This window comes from Lissotriton helveticus, chromosome 4_1, assembly GCF_964261635.1.
Source record: "Lissotriton helveticus chromosome 4_1, aLisHel1.1, whole genome shotgun sequence".
Taxonomy (NCBI): Eukaryota; Metazoa; Chordata; class Amphibia; order Caudata; family Salamandridae; genus Lissotriton; species Lissotriton helveticus.
The window spans coordinates 928675525-928697035 of NC_136063.1; the positions used below are offsets into that span (position 1 = coordinate 928675525).

Consider the following 21511-nt stretch of genomic DNA (forward strand, 5'->3'; position numbering starts at 1 on the left):
CAACTGTGGTGTGAGGTTTTGGTACCAAAACCACTGGACTAGCCCAAGGACTAGTGGAGGGCTCAATGACTCCCAATTCCAACATCTTCTGGACCTCAGTCCTGATGCAGTCCCTGATATGGTCAGGTTGCCTGTAAATGTTATTGTTCACATGTAGGTTTTCACTTCATGGGTACACCAGGTGGTCTGACTTGGAGTCAGTGAGAACATTTGCCTAAACTGATTGAGGACCTTCCTGCAATCAGTCTGTTGTTGCTCAGTGAACCAGCTTGCCAAAGCTACACCAGCTACTGAGCCATCATCAGGGTTCTGTGAGAAGAGGTCAGAGAGTGGGTCACTCTCTTCCTCTTGTCCCTCATCAGCAGCCATGAGCAAGCCCATGTCTGCCCCATCAACATTAGGCTTGAGCCTGTTCACATGGAGCACCCTATGTGGGCTCCTAAGAGTTCCAAAGTCCACCAAATAACTGACCTCTCCCTTTTGCTCAAGTATGGCGTGGGGTCCACTCCATCTGTCTTGGAGAGCTGTTGGTGCCACAGGCTCCAACACTCACACCTTCTGTCCTGGCTGGTAAACAGTCAAAACAGCCTTTTGGTCATGCCAGGTCTATTGCAATTCCTGGCTAGCCTCAAGGTTTTTGGACGCCTTCTTCATATACTCAGCCATCCTGGAGCGGAGACCGAGTACATAGTCCACAATATCTTGTTTGGGAGGTTTGAGAGGTAACTCCCATTCCTTCACCAAACACAGTGGACCCCTAACTGGGTGACCAAACAAAAGTTAAAAAGGCTTGTAGCCAACCACCTTCTGTGGCACTTCTCTCTAGGCAAAGAGAAGGCAGGGCACCAGAACATCCCGTTTTCGCCTGAGCTTTTCAGGGAGCTCCATTTTCATGCCCTTTAGGGTTTTGTTGAACCTTTCAACCAACCCATTGAGGATGATAGGGTGTGGTAAACTTGTAGTTAACTCCACACTCATTCCACATTGCAGTTATGTAACTAGACATAATGTTTGGACCTCTGTCTGTTTAGACCTCCTTAGGAAAACCCACCCTGGAAAAAATCCCCAGGAGGACCCTTGCCATCACAGGTGTTGTGGTGGTCCTAAGGGGAATAGCTTCTGAATACCTAGTAGCATGGTCCACCACCACCAGAATGTAAGAATGTCCAGATGCTGTTTGAGGGTTCATGGGACCAATTATGTCAATCCCAACCCTCTCAAAGAGAACCTCCACCACAGGTAGTGGTATCAGGGGGTCCTTTGTAGTACCACCTGTCTTACCACTGGCTTGCAAGTGATACAGGAGCGACAAAACTCCTTTGCGTCTTCTGACATATGAGGCCAGTGAAAGGAGGGACAAGCCTGTCCCAAGTCTTGCCTTGGCCTAAGTGTCCTGCTAGGGGAATGTTATGTACTAGGATGAGCAGAAAGCTCCTAAACTTCAGAGGTATAACCAACCTCCTGGTGGCACCAGACTTGGGGTCTCTACCCTCTGAATATAGAAGTCTATCATCCCAACAGATCTTGTGAGATCCACTGACATTCCCTGCAACCTCAACAGCAGCTTACTGTCTGAGGGGTTCAAGAGAGGGGCAGGTTTGCTACTCCTGGCTCAGATCTGCCTTAGAAGGCCCCCCTGACCCCCAAAACTCAACCTGATCAGGTTCAAGTTCATCTGGGGTAGTTCCTTCCACAGGCCTGGAGTCATCTTCCTCAAAAGACAGACCCTCACTCTGAGCCTGGGGGGAAGATACAGCCTTACCCCTCCAGCTCTTCTTCTTGTAAGGCACATGGCCAATCATTTCAGGATTCAGGGTCTGTTCAGTGGCTTTCTGTTTGGCCTGTGACCTAGTAACAGCAAGCACATCTGCAGTGATGCCCAACATTGCTGCATGAGTCCTGAGTTCCACTTCAGCCCAGGCTTAAGTCTCCAACATCATTGCCCAAAAAGCACTCCATTGGGAGGTCTAAACTTACCACAACCTTCTTAGGGTCAGTTACCCCTCCCCAGGTGAAATTAGCAACTGCCAAGGAATGGTCTGTCATGACATTGCTGGCATTGATCACCTCATACATTTCACCAAGCATGATTTGGTCAGGGTCCACAAGATCTTTTCTCATCATTGTGACACTTGCACCTGTATCCCTGTATGCAATGGTCTCCTTACCATTTATTAAAGGCTGTTGTCTGTATTTGCCCAGGTTACTAGACTAACAAATAAGGAGGCAATATCCGTGCCTCCATCACAGACTAGTACAGCCTGAGCTGGAGTTTTGACTAGGCCAGAACCCATCTCAGAGCCCAATGTTAACCCCATTATTCCCTTGTTCTGTGTACCACTACTTGAAACTGTGCTAGGGCTAGCCATTGCCTTAGGGGCAGTGGCGGTAGGAGTAGCTTCCTTGGCTCTCGGACAATTGGCATCTTTTGTCCAATGGGTCGATTCTCTTTACAGATATGTCACCAATGTTTCCTTTTGCCTTTTCCCTTGTTAGATTGTGACTTTCCCACAAATGCAGGTTTTTGGGGCCCTGATGAAGACTTGTGATCTTTATTTTTGTCCCCACCCTTATCTGAGTTCTTAGAGTCTGGTTTCTTTTGGTCACCAGCATTGGTCTGAGTTTTCTGGTTCACCCTGGTTCTGACCCACTTTTCTGCCTTCTTTCCCAATTCTTGGGGAGAAGTCAGATCAGAGTCCACCAGGTTCTGAGGCAACAACTGTTTTTGGCAATTATTAAAGATCTACTCCCACATAATCAAGTTGTACAATCCTTTAAAATCATTCACCTTGCTACCAAGTAACCAGCCTTCCAGAGCCTTAGTGGCACAATCAACAAAGTCTACCCAGTCCTGAGTTTGTGCTTTCTGTGTGACTATGAACCTAATTCTGTGTTGTACAGTGGTTAAGCCAAACCCTTCAATGCGAGCACTCTTAAGGACTGAATGATGTATCAGCATCCGCTTCTCTAACAGTGAGGAGCTTATTTCTACCCTTGTCAGCAAAGGAGAGCCACAAGATAGTTGCCCACTGCTCTTGAGGGACCTTCTGTACTTTACACACCCTCTCTAAAGCAGTTATCAATTTCTGAATGTCATCCCCTACATGGAATGGAGGGACAATCTTGCTCAGGTTCCTATGATCAAAGGAAAGGTGTGCTCCCTAACCCTTGGGATATCATAGCTGCCACCATGGGACTCTAGTCCCAATTTCTTTCTAGTCTTCTGAACCTCTAGGGACTCTTTATCCAGGGACAATTGCTGTTGCCTGAGCCTAAACTTAACTGTCTCAAACTCTAGGATTTGGCATTCCCCATCATAAGAATTATCCCTCTTACTAGAAAAAGAGGTTCCTACAGAATGTCTAAAATTATCTGACTCAGGAGAGGGAGATCTAGTTCTCCTTGGTAAACTCCGCACTCTCCCTGGAGGAATAAAGGGATGGTCCTCTTGACCCTCTTCTTCTTCCTCTTCTGGGGGATCTGAGTTATTCAGGGGTGGATCATTTTGATCCTCCTGTACAGAGTTGGGCTCTAGGTGATAGAAGGTGTCCCCTCCTGACCTATCCTCCAATTCTGTACCACCCCACTATCCTGCTCATCTGACCCAGGAGTCTTCCTAATGTCATCAAGCAGTAATGCATCTATGAGACGTTGAATGTTGGCATTTCTCCCTATCTTCAGCTTCCTAGATACACACATGGCTTTCAATTAAGTGAATGCAAAGCTATCATATTTAGTAGGCAGGATGCCACCAGTGGTATTCCCAGTAGAAGGCATACTAAGTGAGGTGTGGTGTAGGCACCTAACTAACTTAGTGAGAACTAAACTCTCTTAGTTTGGAGAAATGGTGTGCTAGACCCTTGACTTACCCAACCCCAAGTTCAGTAGAACTTACTATCTTAAGCTAGTATTATATGTTCCTAGATACTAGTGGTTTCTCCGTTAATCAATACAAAATTTTTCTGCTAAAACAATGCAGACTTGAATCCCAACCGCTGCACACCAATGTGAGAAGTTGGCCTGGTATATGCTGTCCACTAGCTAAAGTGGGCACCTTGTACCAGTCCGAACAACTCTCATGGTGATTAGTTCAACGATAACCTTTATTGAAAGCTATCCTAGTGGTAGCTATGGAGAGCAGCCTTCAGGCTAAGTATTGAAGGAATGTTAAGCACCTTGTTTTACCAGAATGTAACCTTAAGGCATTGGTTAAATGAAAGGGAAAGCACTCAGTAATTGTAAAAATATGTATTTATTATCTATAACACTCTCTAGTATCCTCTACAAGAGGATAGAACAAAAATCAAATACTACAGTTGCAAAGAATCAAACATAAGTAGCATAATACAGAGTGGGTTCCAGGGGGAGACCAAACCATATACTAAGTAAGTGGTATGAGAACCATGACTCGGGACTAGACTTAGTCTAGGAGGTGTAGAATTGCAGGGACCCCCAAAGAACCACCCGCAGTGAGTGAATAGGGATCCCACAGAGGGCGGGTGTAGAGTGAGATCACGACTGTGTGCTCTGTACAATTCAATGGGAAAGTCACGTTGGAAAATCAGAGATTAAGGACCCTTCCTAGCAGATTACGAAGACAACCCTTGGAACTTCAGAGTTTGAATAGCAACCCCACTCATGGATACCTTTGTACCAGAGTTACCGATCTCAGAGGAGCTGGTTGCATAGGTGCGAAGTGGCGTCAGAAACCCTCTTTGCTTTCTATGGATGTCGACAAAGAAATGCTGCTGCTGGAAGTACGAATAGCGTCTGGTGGAATCCACAAGTGGATTCTAGATGAGAAGAACCTGAAAGCAGAGGGGACAGAGTCTGGATCACTTTGAAGTGACCAGGGGCTCGGTAGACGAATGCCCACTGATGTCAGGTGCTACAGGTGTGTTGACGGTGAACTTGACTCTTCAGCTGTGAGGAACTGGAGACATCTAGGACAACCAGGAGCCGGAGGCGAGCTGTCCCACAAAGGATGTCGCGTGAGGAGGGGTCAGTGTCCGGCGAGAGCACCAAAAAACGGTGGCAGCGGCAAACAACGTAGGTGGTCACATTCGGTGTCTATCTGGCCCAGCAAGGACCAAAAGACTCACCACAGCAAGAGGAGTCAGGCCAGGCCTGGAGCAACCAGGGGAGCCCAAATAAAGCAAAGTTGACCCTCAAGTGGACCCACAGGCTGAAGGCACAGGAGTGTCGAGGGGACCTCCAGTGGTTTGACAGGGTACCATCTAGCGGGGCACAGAGTGTGAGGATGCCGGAGTCCTTCTCGAAAAAGATGTGCTGGGCTCAACGCTACAACTGACCCAATGCACGGAATTGTTGCACGACAACAAGCACGTGCATCTGCAGATGGAGTAAGGGTATACGGTCCTTATGAGGGATATCCAACTCAAACTCAGGTAGGGGGCAGCTTAACCTCGGAGACCTTCAGAAACCCGCCTCCTGTGTTGCTGGAGACTTGGGAGTCTGCAGGAGCTCTGGAGCAGCAAACTGGTCAGATGCTTTACGGTGCCTGCGTTTGCAGGGGAGTGACTCCTTCACCCCAAGGGAAGTCCAGCGTGTCCAGATAGTCGTGTAGTGGTATCTTCTTGCAGAATCTCGTTAACCTAAAATCTAATGTCCTGTAGCCAGGTAACCCGTTTTATACCCACGGGAAAGGGTTGGGCAATTTCTAGGGACCCTCCTAGGGGAAGGACAGGACAGAGGGGTGGCTACACTCATGTCCTTTGTCCAGTTTCATGCCAGAGCAGGAGCAAATGGCCCCCAGAACTGGTTTGAGCTGGACTATGCACAGGGACACAAAATGTGCCTCTCGTGCTGACTTTCTGGCATGAAGACCGTGCACCCACCCAGCCCAACTACACTAAATCCTGTCTCGAAGGTGGTCACACCTCCCTGTGACAGGATACCTATTGTCCGACCTTCCTCTTTGCAAACTTGGCTCAGCAGCAGGTTTGCAGACTCGTGTCTGTGGCTGGCAGCATCCATTTTGTGCAGTAAGGCTCGAGAAAGTTGGTACCGGTAGTCTTAGGTACCCCCCAGAACCTCGGTTCTCAGGGGAGGAATATGAGCTCCTACACCAGTTACTGGTTTGGAGGTATGATTCCAAGGTGTTTGACACCAAACACGACGTACTTTGCTGCAGTCGTTTTCGAGATAGCATTTACCTCAAGGTTATAATGCACCTCTACCAATATGTCTGGCAGCATCACGTACAGACCGGGAGAATGGTCTCCGAAGACTGTAGAGGGGCTCTCCTCATGCAGGAGCATCCCCTCACATTAAACCCAGCACCCTGCCTTCAGGATTGTTAAGGCCTACTGTAGGGGTGAATTTTAAGGTTTTAAGTGTAGTGATATATATATATAGATACAATGAACCTATATCTTTCGTAAGTGGTGCAAGCACCAGCTTACACAGGCTGCAGTAGCAGACCTGAGGTTCCATTTTGCATGGTCTCTCATGGGTGGCATAATACATGCTTCAGCCCATGGGGGCCTCTGAGGTACCTATGCCCTGGGTACATGTGTACCATATACTAGGGACTGATAAGGGTATCCTAGTATACAATCTGGAGTTGTACCAAAGTACATACATGTCAATTTATAGGAGAAAGCAGATAGACTGGGGTCTTAAATAGCAGGATCCCAGCCAGACTAGTCAAAACAGTGGGAGCAAAAAACAAAAAGTAGGGGTAACCATAAGAAGCAGATCCTGCTTTGCTACAGGTGATGTTAATGTGTATAATCTTTCATTGATGCCTCTAGATAATTACTGTGCACCTAAAGTTGGATGGGGATAACTAGATTGAAATTTTTCCCAAGGAAGCAGGGTAAGTCAGCAACTGTGTTCAACTACCTCTCCGAACTAAAAAGCTGGCGTTGGGCTGCAGGTTTAGAATATCACATGATGAGCTAATCAGAGATCAGGTGCTAATGCATGCCTGTAATCACGCCATACAGGAGAGGCATTGGGTCAGTGGAGATGCGCCATTGGAAGACATTTTAGCTATTGTACGCAAAGCTGAAATTTCAAGTAGGTTTGGTGTTGCACACAGACAGGAATTGCAGGTGACTGAAGTAATGGGGAAGATTAATAGCACTTCAGATAAGAAAGTACCAACTAAAGTTAGTAGGAGCAAAGCAAGAGAAAAGGAGAAAGCGAGATGCTATCGATGTGGCAGTAAAGATCATTTGGCATCCAGCAGAAATTGCCCAGTGGTTAAACAAAAATGTGGGAATTGTGGTAAGAGTGGTGAGGGATTGTTGTGCTTGCTCCAGTGCTGATAAATCTTTGCAGGCCTTGCGCCCAGCTATGGTTGATGGTTTCTGTCTTACAGAACCATGGGATACGGTTGATGTTGACATTATGGGACCGGTGGGGGATTCACAGAAGTTTGTGATTCTTTTGCTTGATTATTTTCCAGGTGGCCTGTGGTTAGAGTAGTGGAGAAACCCGAAACTGCTACTGTTTTTAGTGTTTTTAGATGACACTTTCACATCAGAAGGCATTCCATCTTGCATCTTAAGTGACAATGGTGTTCAGTTCTTGTCTAATAAGTCTAAAACATATTTTGAAAAACTAGGAATAAGGCACCGAACTACATATTTATATAACCCGAGAGGAAACGGAGTGTTGGAAAGATTTAACCGAGTACTAAAAAAACACCATTCAGTTGGCCATGACATATAAGGATTGGATTACACAGTTAGGAAGACTGTGTGGTCATATCGGGTTACAAGTAATGATGCTACAGGGTTACCCCCTTTTGTAATCATGAGAGAGAAAAATCCAGATCTACATACAATCCTGGTTGGCCATGTTCTACAAGAGTTATGTAATGGTCAAAAGAAGAAGTGCAAAACCGGATGGAAGTGACGCATACTAGAAGTAAGAATTATTACAACTTCAAATGTGGGGTGAAACCTTCCCTGTATAGAGGTAGAAGATTGGAAGCATGAAAAACAAGCATTTGCAGTGCAATAGGTCTCGCAGTAGCAAAGTTTAAAGTTGCTGGTATTATAAATGGCATTGTTTTTATCTATTTTGTTTTAAAAGCAATAAATATATACAAGGTTATTTATAATGTTAGTATGTGATAGTGGGGCAAATGTGTTATAGGAAATACAGTCTATGCACGTGGGATAAGATGCTATCAACTACTGCCACTCCCTACAGCCATGGATTAATTTGATGTTTTGCCAAGTGTGTTTTCTGTGCAGAACACATACCATGATTGCCAACTGATGCTGAAAATAGTTCCCCAAGAAAAATGCAGACGACCAGCTTTCAGAATGAAATCAATTGGATGCGTGAATAGCACAGGCGCTTCATACTGTGTTCCGTAGCTTCTTATGTATTTGGCACATGCTGCTTTCAAGAGTAAAGAGCGTGTGCTCTGACCTGACCACCACCCACCAAAGCCCGAGCAGCTTGCTGGGGTCACCTTAGTTGATGAAACAACCAAGACTTCATCGCCAATCACGCCTCTGTGTTCGCACACAGCAGCGACACCTAACGGCCCAGGACCATCATTGGCAGCACAGATTCAGCTGACATAGTTAGGTGCTGCTGCTTTTATACATCATCCTACCAACAGATGGCAGTGATAACAGTCAGTAGTGCTGCTAAACCAGCCAACGTGGGGTAGTGGTGTCCAACCCAGCAGGACTAACAGCAGTTCTACAACCACAGCAACACCTATGCACCCACACTACCACCACAGCGCACAAAAATACTGACCGCACCAGCAGAGGGAATGGGTGTGTTGTATACTGGTACACACCCACCACAGAGCGCATAAAACAAACACAATGGCAGCAGACTACTACCACAGAGAGCACCATGATAACATCACCAACACAGAGGGTACAAGGATAGAGGCGACAGCACATGCCACCACCACCCAAGTATACTGACAACAATGCCACCACAACCAAGTAAAGGTAAATTCATTGCTGCAGCGCGATCTCCCCGGAGCGCCTGGTAAAGGGCTCCTGCATGGTTTGCTTTTCATACCTGCACCGGGCCGATAACAATTTTAAAATACAACTCCTAGATTCACAGTTTTATTGTTTTAAATGCACTAGTTGCTCTCACCTGATTTCACCTTCTTCCCCGGTCCACCGCTGAGCTATTCAGTTTGTTGTGGAGGGAAGCTGGACACTAGTGCGCACCGGAAGTGAATACTACTTCCTCCCCTAGCAGCGCAGAGGTCAGCACGCCAGCTGTTGCGCTCCGTCCAAACCTATAAAAAGTGATGCCTTACCTTTTGCGCAGCAGACACGCGTGCCAAAGGCACGCCAAAGGCAAGCCCGTCTGCGACCGTCCGCGTCTGGACCGGGCCCAGGGCCCCCCCGATCCATTTTCCATAACTACCTACAAGAAACCGCTAGTCTACACATCTGACCAATTAAAAAACATGCGTCCCACCTGCACACACCTTCAAAAATGCTCTATCCTAAATCTTGGTAAATCAGACCACCACCCCACCCCGTGCTGCCTAAATTGCCACTTCTCCTTCGATACTCTCCAGGCACTCCATCCTCCTCCCAAAAATGCCCCCACACAGGCAAACATTCACTTCGCCTTGATAAATACCCGGTCCCTCCCAAAACACAAATATTACATTCGAACCCTCATAGAAAATCTCAATTTGGACCTTCTATCTATAACCGAAACCTGGGGTGACCCTGCCTCTGGGCCCGATTTCTCTACAGCTACCCCAGAAGGCTATTCTGTCTGTCGATACGACAGACTACAAAAAAAAGGTAGAGGCCTTGCACTCATTCACCAGGGACACTACTTAATTAGGACGGAATCAGTCCCAACTAATATTTGCGAAGCTTGCAGCTTCTCAATCACAATCCCCCATCTCCCCCCTTTTAAAGGTATTCTTCTATAACGCCCCCCTGGATCACACTCTGATTTCCTTGCTTCCATGGGATGCCTACTTGAACTAGTGGCAGGTGAAAACAACTTCTCCATCTTGGGGGATTTTAACTTTCATCTGGAGGTACACGACGATCCAGACACCGCAGCCCTACTAGCCGAATTCGATGCAGTAGACCTCACACAAATCCTCGCCTCCTCCACACACTCCGCTGGACACACGTTAGATGAACTTTTCTCTAATCACCAGCTCCTAGCTCTTGGAAATGTCCTCCCACTACCATGGACTGATCACCATGCAGTCCTTTTTGATATCCAATTTAAAACCATTTCCCACCCTCACCTCAATCCCTCACTTCCCAGTCAATTCAAAGCATGGAATAACACTGACTCCCTCAAATTTCAATCCTCTCTTCCGGCTTCTCTGCCCGATCTTCCCCCTGACAACCCCGAATTAGCTGCTAAATATTACACACTCTGGATTAACAACGCGGTCAACCTGGCGGTACGTACCAAGCACAGGTCCAATAACAGAATCACGGTCTCTGCACCTTGGTTTAACGAGACCCTTAGGCGCGAAAAACAAAAATGCAGACATCAAGAACGCCGCTGGCGTTTAAACTAAGACCCAAAAGAAAATCCCTCTACAAACAATCCCTAGCTAATTATAAACAACTTCTGATCACAGCTGAAAGCAATTTCTACTGTAATCAAATTGAATCTGCACAAAATTCTGCCAAGCAACTATTCCATGTCGTCTCCAAGGTATCAGGCCAAGGGTTGACCCCTCCTATCCCTGCCTCCCAGACACTCTGCAACTCATTAGCCTCACACTTTCAGGAGACTGTCAGCACCATCTACAATAACTTCACTCTAAATAACTCTTCCAACACAACCACAGTGGATACCAGTCAAATCAGTGCACCTATAGGCCCCCCCACTCCCTCTGACTCTTCCCCAACCAGCATTTTTCACCCCCCCTCCTTTGAGAAATTTCAGCAAATCTCCCCATATCACATCACTCATCTCCTCTCTACTATGAAATCAGGATCTCCAGAGGATCCATGTCCACCGGCCACCCTTAATCTCAACCCTGTTATCATAGGATCTAATTTAGCTAACATTTTCAATTCCATGTTCAAAACTGGTATATATCCCTCCATCTGCAAAAAGACGGTTATTAAGCCCCTCATCAAAAAGATCAACCTTGACCCTGCGGACATATCCAGCTACAGGCCCATCGCATGTATACCTCTACCAGCAAAATTGCCACTCATGGATACCTTTGTACCAGAGTTACCGATCTCAGAGGAGCTGGTTGCATAGGTGCGAAGTGGCGTCAGAAACCCTCTTTGCTTTCTATGGATGTCGACAAAGAAATGCTGCTGCTGGAAGTACGAATAGTGTCTGGTGGAATCCACAAGTGGATTCTAGATGAGAAGAACCTGAAAGCAGAGGGGACAGAGTCTGGATCACTTTGAAGTGACCAGGGGCTCGGTAGACGAATGCCCACTGATGTCAGGTGCTACAGGTGTGTTGACGGTGAACTTGACTCTTCAGCTGTGAGGAACTGGAGACATCTAGGACAACCAGGAGCCGGAGGCGAGCTGTCCCACAAAGGATGTCGCGTGAGGAGGGGTCAGTGTCCGGCGAGAGCACCAAAAAACAGTGGCAGCGGCAAACAACGTAGGTGGTCACATTCAGTGTCTATCTGGCCCAGCAAGGACCAAAAGACTCACCACAGCAAGAGGAGTCAGGCCAGGCCTGGAGCAACAAGGGGAGCCCAAATAAAGCAAAGTTGACCCTCAAGTGGACCCACAGGCTGAAGGCACAGGAGTGTCGAGGGGACCTCCAGTGGTTTGACAGGGTACCATCTAGCGGGGCACAGAGTGTGAGGATGCCGGAGTCCTTCTCGAAAAAGATGTGCTGGGCTCAACGCTACAACTGACCCAATGCACGGAATTGTTGCACGACAACAAGCACGTGCATCTGCAGATGGAGTAAGGGTATACGGTCCTTATGAGGGATATCCAACTCAAACTCAGGTAGGGGGCAGCTTAACCTCGGAGACCTTCAGAAACCCGCCTCCTGTGTTGCTGGAGACTTGGGAGTCTGCAGGAGCTCTGGAGCAGCAAACTGGTCAGATGCTTTACGGTGCCTGCGTTTGCAGGGGAGTGACTCCTTCACCCCAAGGGAAGTCCAGCGTGTCCAGATAGTCGTGTAGTGGTATCTTCTTGCAGAATCTCGTTAACCTAAAATCTAATGTCCTGTAGCCAGGTAACCCGTTTTATACCCACGGGAAAGGGTTGGGCAATTTCTAGGGACCCTCCTAGGGGAAGGACAGGACAGAGGGGTGGCTACACTCATGTCCTTTGTCCAGTTTCATGCCAGAGCAGGAGCAAATGGCCCCCAGAACTGGTTTGAGCTGGACTATGCACAGGGACACAAAATGTGCCTCTCGTGCCGACTTTCTGGCATGAAGACCGTGCACCCACCCAGCCCAACTACACTAAATCCTGTCTCGAAGGTGGTCACACCTCCCTGTGACAGGATACCTATTGTCCGACCTTCCTCTTTGCAAACTTGGCTCAGCAGCAGGTTTGCAGACTTGTGTCTGTGGCTGGCAGCATCCATTTTGTGCAGTAAGGCTCGAGAAAGTTGGTACCGGTAGTCTTAGGTACCCCCCAGAACCTCGGTTCTCAGGGGAGGAATATGAGCTCCTACGCCAGTTACTGGTGTGGAGGTATGATTCCAAGGTGTTTGACACCAAACACGACGTACTTTGCTGCAGTCGTTTTCGAGATAGCATTTACCTCAAGGTTATAATGCACCTCTACCAATATGTCTGGCAGTATCACGTACAGACCGGGAGAATGGTCTCCGAAGACTGTAGAGGGGCTCTCCTCGTGCAGGAGCATCCTCTCACGTTAAACCCAGCACCCTGCCTTCAGGATTGTTAAGGCCTACTGTAGGGGTGAATTTTAAGGTTTTAAGTGTAGTGATATATATATATATAGATACAGTGAACCTATATCTTTCGTAAGTGGTGCAAGCACCAGCTTACACAGGCTGCAGTAGCAGACCTGAGGTTCCATTTTGCATGGTCTCTCATGGGTGGCATAATACATGCTTCAGCCCATGGGGGCCTCTGAGGTACCTATGCCCTGGGTACATGTGTACCATATACTAGGGACTGATAAGGGTACCCTAGTATCCAATCTGGAGTTGTACCAAAGTACATACATGTCAATTTATAGGAGAAAGCAGATAGACTGGGGTCTTAAATAGCAGGATCCCAGCCAGACTAGTCAAAACAGTGGGAGCAAAAAACTAAAAGTAGGGGTAACCATAAGAAGCAGATCCTGCTTTGCTACAGGTGATGTTAATGTGTATAATCTTTCATTGATGCCTCTAGATAATTACTGTGCACCTAAAGTTGGATGGGGATAACTAGATTGAAATTTTTCCCAAGGAAGCAGGGTAAGTCAGCAACTGTGTTCAACTACCTCTCCGAACTAAAAAGCTGGCGTTGGGCTGCAGGTTTAGAATATCACATGATGAGCTAATCAGAGATCAGGTGCTAATGCATGCCTGTAATCACGCCATACAGGAGAGGCATTGGGTCAGTGGAGATGCGCCATTGGAAGACATTTTAGCTATTGTACGCAAAGCTGAAATTTCAAGTAGGTTTGGTGTTGCACACAGACAGGAATTGCAGGTGACTGAAGTAATGGGGAAGATTAATAGCACTTCAGATAAGAAAGTACCAACCAAAGTTAGTAGGAGCAAAGCAAGAGAAAAGGAGAAAGCGAGATGCTATCGATGTGGCAGTAAAGATCATTTGGCATCCAGCAGAAATTGCCCAGTGGTTAAACAAAAATGTGGGAATTGTGGTAAGAGTGGTGAGGGATTGTTGTGCTTGCTCCAGTGCTGATAAATCTTTGCAGGCCTTGCGCCCAGCTATGGTTGATGGTTTCTGTCTTACAGAACCATGGGATACGGTTGATGTTGACATTATGGGACCGGTGGGGGATTCACAGACGTTTGTGATTCTTTTGCTTGATTATTTTCCAGGTGGCCTGTGGTTAGAGTAGTGGAGAAACCCGAAACTGCTACTGTTTTTAGTGTTTTTAGATGACACTTTCACATCAGAAGGCATTCCATCTTGCATCTTAAGTGACAATGGTGTTCAGTTCTAGTCTAATAAGTCTAAAACATATTTTGAAAAACTAGGAATAAGGCACAGAACTACATATTTATATAACCCGAGAGGAAACGGAGTGTTGGAAAGATTTAACCGAGTACTAAAAAAACACCATTCAGTTGGCCATGACATATAATAAGGATTGGATTACACAGTTAGGAAGACTGTGTGGTCATATCGGGTTACAAGTAATGATGCTACAGGGTTACCCCCTTTTGTAATCATGAGAGAGAAAAATCCAGATCTACATACAATCCTGGTTGGCCATGTTCTACAAGAGTTATGTAATGGTCAAAAGAAGAAGTGCAAAACCGGATGGAAGTGACGCATACTAGAAGTAAGAATTATTACAACTTCAAATATGGGGTGAAACCTTCCCTGTATAGAGGTAGAAGATTGGGTGCATGAAAAACAAGCATTTGCAGTGCAATAGGTCTCGCAGTAGCAAAGTTTAAAGTTGCTGGTATTATAAATGGCATTGTTTTTATCTATTTTGTTTTAAAAGCAATAAATATATACAAGGTTATTTATAATGTTAGTATGTGATAGTGGGGCAAATGTGTTATAGGAAATACAGTCTATGCACGTGGGATAAGATGCTATCAACTACTGCCACTCCCTACAGCCATGGATTAATTTGATGTTTTGCCAAGTGTGTTTTCTGTGCAGAACACATACCATGATTGCCAACTGATGCTGAAAATAGTTCCCCAAGAAAAATGCAGACGACCAGCTTTCAGAATGAAATCAATTGGATGCGTGAATAGCACAGGCGCTTCATACTGTGTTCCGTAGCTTCTTATGTATTTGGCACATGCTGCTTTCAAGAGTAAAGAGCGTGTGCTCTGACCTGACCACCACCCACCAAAGCCCGAGCAGCTTGCTGGGGTCACCTTAGTTGATGAAACAACCAAGACTTCATCGCCAATCACGCCTCTGTGTTCGCACACAGCAGCGACACCTAACGGCCCAGGACCATCATTGGCAGCACAGATTCAGCTGACATAGTTAGGTGCTGCTGCTTTTATACATCATCCTACCAACAGATGGCAGTGATAACAGTCAGTAGTGCTGCTAAACCAGCCAACGTGGGGTAGTGGTGTCCAAACCAGCAGGACTAACAGCAGTTCTACAACCACAGCAACACCTATGCACCCACACTACCACCACAGCGCACAAAAATACTGACCGCACCAGCAGAGGGAATGGGTGTGTTGTATACTGGTACACACCCACCACAGAGCGCATAAAACAAACACAATGGCAGCAGACTACTACCACAGAGAGCACCATGATAACATCACCAACACAGAGGGTACAAGGATAGAGGCGACAGCACATGCCACCACCACCCAAGTATACTGACAACACTGCCACCACAACCAAGTAAAGGTAAATTCATTGCTGCAGCGCGATCTCCCCGGAGCGCCTGGTAAAGGGCTCCTGCATGGTTTGCTTTTCATACCTGCACCGGGTCGATAACAATTTTAAAATACAACTCCTAGATTCACAGTTTTATTGTTTTAAATGCACTAGTTGCTCTCACCTGATTTCACCTTCTTCCCCGGTCCACCGCTGAGCTATTCAGTTTGTTGTGGAGGGAAGCTGGACACTAGTGCGCACCGGAAGTGAATACTACTTCCTCCCCTAGCAGCGCAGAGGTCAGCACGCCAGCTGTTGCGCTCCGTCCAAACCTATAAAAAGTGATGCCTTACCTTTTGCGCAGCAGACACGCGTGCCAAAGGCACGCCAAAGGCAAGCCCGTCTGCGACTGTCCGCGTCTGGACCGGGCCCAGGGCCCCCCCGATCCATTTTCCATAACTACCTACGAGAAACCACTAGTCTACACATCTGACCAATTAAAAAACATGCGTCCCACCTGCACACACCTTCAAAAATGCTCTATCCTAAATCTTGGTAAATCAGACCACCACCCCACCCCGTGCTGCCTAAATTGCCACTTCTCCTTCGATACTCTCCAGGCACTCCATCCTCCTCCCAAAAATGCCCCCACACAGGCAAACATTCACTTCGCCTTGATAAATACCCGGTCCCTCCCAAAACACAAATATTAAATTCGAACCCTCATAGAAAATCTCAATTTGGACCTTCTATCTATAACCGAAACCTGGGGTGACCCTGCCTCTGGGCCCGATTTCTCTACAGCTACCCCAGAAGGCTATTCTGTCTGTCGATACGACAGACTACAAAAAAAAGGTAGAGGCCTTGCACTCATTCACCAGGGACACTACTTAATTAGGACGGAATCAGTCCCAACTAATATTTGCGAAGCTTGCAGCTTCTCAATCACAATCCCCCATCTCCCCCCTTTTAAAGGTATTCTTCTATAACGCCCCCCTGGATCACACTCTGATTTCCTTGCTTCCATGGGATGCCTACTTGAACTAGTGGCAGGTGAAAACAACTTCTCCATCTTGGGGGATTTTAACTTTCATCTGGAGGTACACGACGATCCAGACACCGCAGCCCTACTAGCCGAATTCGATGCGGTAGACCTCACACAAATCGTCGCCTCCCCCACACACTCCGCTGGACACACGTTAGATGAACTTTTCTCTAATCACCAGCTCCTAACTCTTGGAAATGTCCTCCCACTACCATGGACTGATCACCATGCAGTCCTTTTTGATATCCAATTTAAAACCATTTCCCACCCTCACCTCAATCCCTCACTTCCCAGTCAATTCAAAGCATGGAATAACACTGACTCCCTCAAATTTCAATCCTCTCTTCCGGCTTCTCTGCCCGATCTTCCCCCTGACAACCCCGAATTAGCTGCTAAATATTACACACTCTGGATTAACAACGCGGTCAACCTGGCGGTACGTACCAAGCACAGGTCCAATAACAGAATCACGGTCTCTGCACCTTGGTTTAACGAGACCCTTAGGCGCGAAAAACAAAAATGCAGACATCAAGAACGCCGCTGGCGTTTAAACTAAGACCCAAAAAAAAATCCCTCTACAAACAATCCCTAGCTAATTATAAACAACTTCTGATCACAGCTGAAAGCAATTTCTACTGTAATCAAATTGAATCTGCACAAAATTCTGCCAAGCAACTATTCCATGTCGTCTCCAAGCTATCAGGCCAAGGGTTGACCCCTCCTATCCCTGCCTCCCAGACACTCTGCAACTCATTAGCCTCACACTTTCAGGAGACTGTCAGCACCATCTACAATAACTTCACTCTAAATAACTCTTCCAACACAACCACAGTGGATACCAGTCAAATCAGTGCACCTATAGGCCCCCCCACTCCCTCTGACTCTTCCCCCACCAGCATTTTTCACCCCCCCTCCTTTGAGAAATTTCAGCAAATCTCCCCATATCACATCACTCATCTCCTCTCTACTATGAAATCAGGATCTCCAGAGGATCCATGTCCACCGGCCACCCTTAATCTCAACCCTGTTATCATAGGATCTAATTTAGCTAACATTTTCAATTCCATGTTCAAAACTGGTATATATCCCTCCATCTGGAAAAAGACGGTTATTAAGCCCCTCATCAAAAAGATCAACCTTGACCCTGCGGACATATCCAGCTACAGGCCCATCGCATGTATACCTCTACCAGCAAAATTGCCACTCATGGATACCTTTGTACCAGAGTTACCGATCTCAGAGGAGCTGGTTGCATAGGTGCGAAGTGGCGTCAGAAACCCTCTTTGCTTTCTATGGATGTCGACAAAGAAATGCTGCTGCTGGAAGTACGAATAGTGTCTGGTGGAATCCACAAGTGGATTCTAGATGAGAAGAACCTGAAAGCAGAGGGGACAGAGTCTGGATCACTTTGAAGTGACCAGGGGCTCGGTAGACGAATGCCCACTGATGTCAGGTGCTACAGGTGTGTTGACGGTGAACTTGACTCTTCAGCTGTGAGGAACTGGAGACATCTAGGACAACCAGGAGCCGGAGGCGAGCTGTCCCACAAAGGATGTCGCGTGAGGAGGGGTCAGTGTCCGGCGAGAGCACCAAAAAACGGTGGCAGCGGCAAACAACGTAGGTGGTCACATTCGGTGTCTATCTGGCCCAGCAAGGACCAAAAGACTCACCACAGCAAGAGGAGTCAGGCCAGGCCTGGAGCAACAAGGGGAGCCCAAATAAAGCAAAGTTGACCCTCAAGTGGACCCACAGGCTGAAGGCACAGGAGTGTCGAGGGGACCTCCAGTGGTTTGACAGGGTACCATCTAGCGGGGCACAGAGTGTGAGGATGCCGGAGTCCTTCTCGAAAAAGATGTGCTGGGCTCAACGCTACAACTGACCCAATGCACGGAATTGTTGCACGACAACAAGCACGTGCATCTGCAGATGGAGTAAGGGTATACGGTCCTTATGAGGGATATCCAACTCAAACTCAGGTAGGGGGCAGCTTAACCTCGGAGACCTTCAGAAACCCGCCTCCTGTGTTGCTGGAGACTTCGGAGTCTGCAGGAGCTCTGGAGCAGCAAACTGGTCAGATGCTTTACGGTGCCTGCGTTTGCAGGGGAGTGACTCCTTCACCCCAAGGGAAGTCCAGCGTGTCCAGATAGTCGTGTAGTGGTATCTTCTTGCAGAATCTCGTTAACCTAAAATCTAATGTCCTGTAGCCAGGTAACCCATTTTATACCCACGGGAAAGGGTTGGGCAGATTCTAGGGACCCTCCTAGGGGAAGGACAGGTCAGAGGGGTGGCTACACTCATGTCCTTTGTCCAGTTTCATGCCAGAGCAGGAGCAAATGGCCCCCAGAACTGGTTTGAGCTGGACTATGCACAGGGACACAAAATGTGCCTCTCGTGCCGACTTTCTGGCATGAAGACCGTGCACCCACCCAGCCCAACTACACTAAATCCTGTCTCGAAGGTGGTCACACCTCCCTGTGACAGGATACCTATTGTCCGACCTTCCTCTTTGCAAACTTGGCTCAGCAGCAGGTTTGCAGACTTGTGTCTGTGGCTGGCAGCATCCATTTTGTGCAGTAAGGCTCGAGAAAGTTGGTACCGGTAGTCTTAGGTACCCCCCAGAACCTCGGTTCTCAAGGGAGGAATATGAGCTCCTACGCCAGTTACTGGTGTGGAGGTATGATTCCAAGGTGTTTGACACCAAACACGACGTACTTTGCTGCAGTCGTTTTCGAGATAGCATTTACCTCAAGGTTATAATGCACCTCTACCAATATGTCTGGCAGTATCACGTACAGACCGGGAGAATGGTCTCCGAAGACTGTAGAGGGGCTCTCCTTGTGCAGGAGCATCCTCTCACGTTAAACCCAGCACCCTGCCTTCAGGATTGTTAAGGCCTACTGTAGGGGTGAATTTTAAGGTTTTAAGTGTAGTGATATATATATATATAGATACAGTGAACCTATATCTTTCGTAAGTGGTTTAAGCACCAGCTTACACAGGCTGCAGTAGCAGACCTGAGGTTCCATTTTGCATGGTCTCTCATGGGTGGCATAATACATGCTTCAGCCCATGGGGGCCTCTGAGGTACCTATGCCCTGGGTACATGTGTACCATATACTAGGGACTGATAAGGGTACCCTAGTATCCAATCTGGAGTTGTACCAAAGTACATACATGTCAATTTATAGGAGAAAGCAGATAGACTGGGGTCTTAAATAGCAGGATCCCAGCCAGACTAGTCAAAACAGTGGGAGCAAAAACCAAAAAGTAGGGGTAACCATAAGAAGCAGATCCTGCTTTGCTACAGGTGATGTTAATGTGTATAATCTTTCATTGATGCCTCTAGATAATTACTGTGCACCTAAAGTTGGATGGGGATAACTAGATTGAAATTTTTCCCAAGGAAGCAGGGTAAGTCAGCAACTGTGTTCAACTACCTCTCCGAACTAAAAAGCTGGCGTTGGGCTGCAGGTTTAGAATATCACATGATGAGCTAATCAGAGATCAGGTGCTAATGCATGCCTGTAATCACGCCATACAGGAGAGGCATTGGGTCAGTGGAGATGCGCCATTGGAAGACATTTTAGCTATTGTACGCAAAGCTGAAATTTCAAGTAGGTTTGGTGTTGCACACAGACAGGAATTGCAGGTGACTGAAGTAATGGGGAAGATTAATAGCACTTCAGATAAGAAAGTACCAACCAAAGTTATTAGGAGCAAAGCAAGAGAAAAGGAGAAAGCGAGATGCTATCGATGTGGCAGTAAAGATCATTTGGCATCCAGCAGAAATTGCCCAGTGGTTAAACAAAAATGTGGGAATTGTGGTAAGAGTGGTGAGGGATTGTTGTGCTTGCTCCAGTGCTGATAAATCTTTGCAGGCCTTGCGCCCAGCTATGGTTGATGGTTTCTGTCTTACAGAACCATGGGATACGGTTGATGTTGACATTATGGGACCGGTGGGGGATTCACAGACGTTTGTGATTCTTTTGCTTGATTATTTTCCAGGTGGCCTGTGGTTAGAGTAGTGGAGAAACCCGAAACTGCTACTGTTTTTAGTGTTTTTAGATGACACTTTCACATCAGAAGGCATTCCATCTTGCATCTTAAGTGACAATGGTGTTCAGTTCTAGTCTAATAAGTCTAAAACATATTTTGAAAAACTAGGAATAAGGCACAGAACTACATATTTATATAACCCGAGAGGAAACGGAGTGTTGGAAAGATTTAACCGAGTACTAAAAAAACACCATTCAGTTGGCCATGACATATAATAAGGATTGGATTACACAGTTAGGAAGACTGTGTGGTCATATCGGGTTACAAGTAATGATGCTACAGGGTTACCCCCTTTTGTAATCATGAGAGAGAAAAATCCAGATCTACATACAATCCTGGTTGGCCATGTTCTACAAGAGTTATGTAATGGTCAAAAGAAGAAGTGCAAAACCGGATGGAAGTGACGCATACTAGAAGTAAGAATTATTACAACTTCAAATATGGGGTGAAACCTTCCCTGTATAGAGGTAGAAGATTGGGTGCATGAAAAACAAGCATTTGCAGTGCAATAGGTCTCGCAGTAGCAAAGTTTAAAGTTGCTGGTATTATAAATGGCATTGTTTTTATCTATTTTGTTTTAAAAGCAATAAATATATACAAGGTTATTTATAATGTTAGTATGTGATAGTGGGGCAAATGTGTTATAGGAAATACAGTCTATGCACGTGGGATAAGATGCTATCAACTACTGCCACTCCCTACAGCCATGGATTAATTTGATGTTTTGCCAAGTGTGTTTTCTGTGCAGAACACATACCATGATTGCCAACTGATGCTGAAAATAGTTCCCCAAGAAAAATGCAGACGTCCAGCTTTCAGAATGAAATCAATTGGATGCGTGAATAGCAGAGGCGCTTCATACTGTGTTCCGTAGCTTCTTATGTATTTGGCACATGCTGCTTTCAAGAGTAAAGAGCGTGTGCTCTGACCTGACCACCACCCAC

General features: G+C 46.7%; 1 protein-coding gene across 1 annotated transcript in view; it reads right to left on the reverse strand.

The window, feature by feature from the left end:
* LOC144828917 (cytochrome P450 2J2-like) overlaps positions 1 to 21511 on the reverse strand; it is a 433018-nt gene that overhangs the window by 204713 nt on the left and 206794 nt on the right. The gene's annotated exons all lie outside the window — the stretch shown is intronic.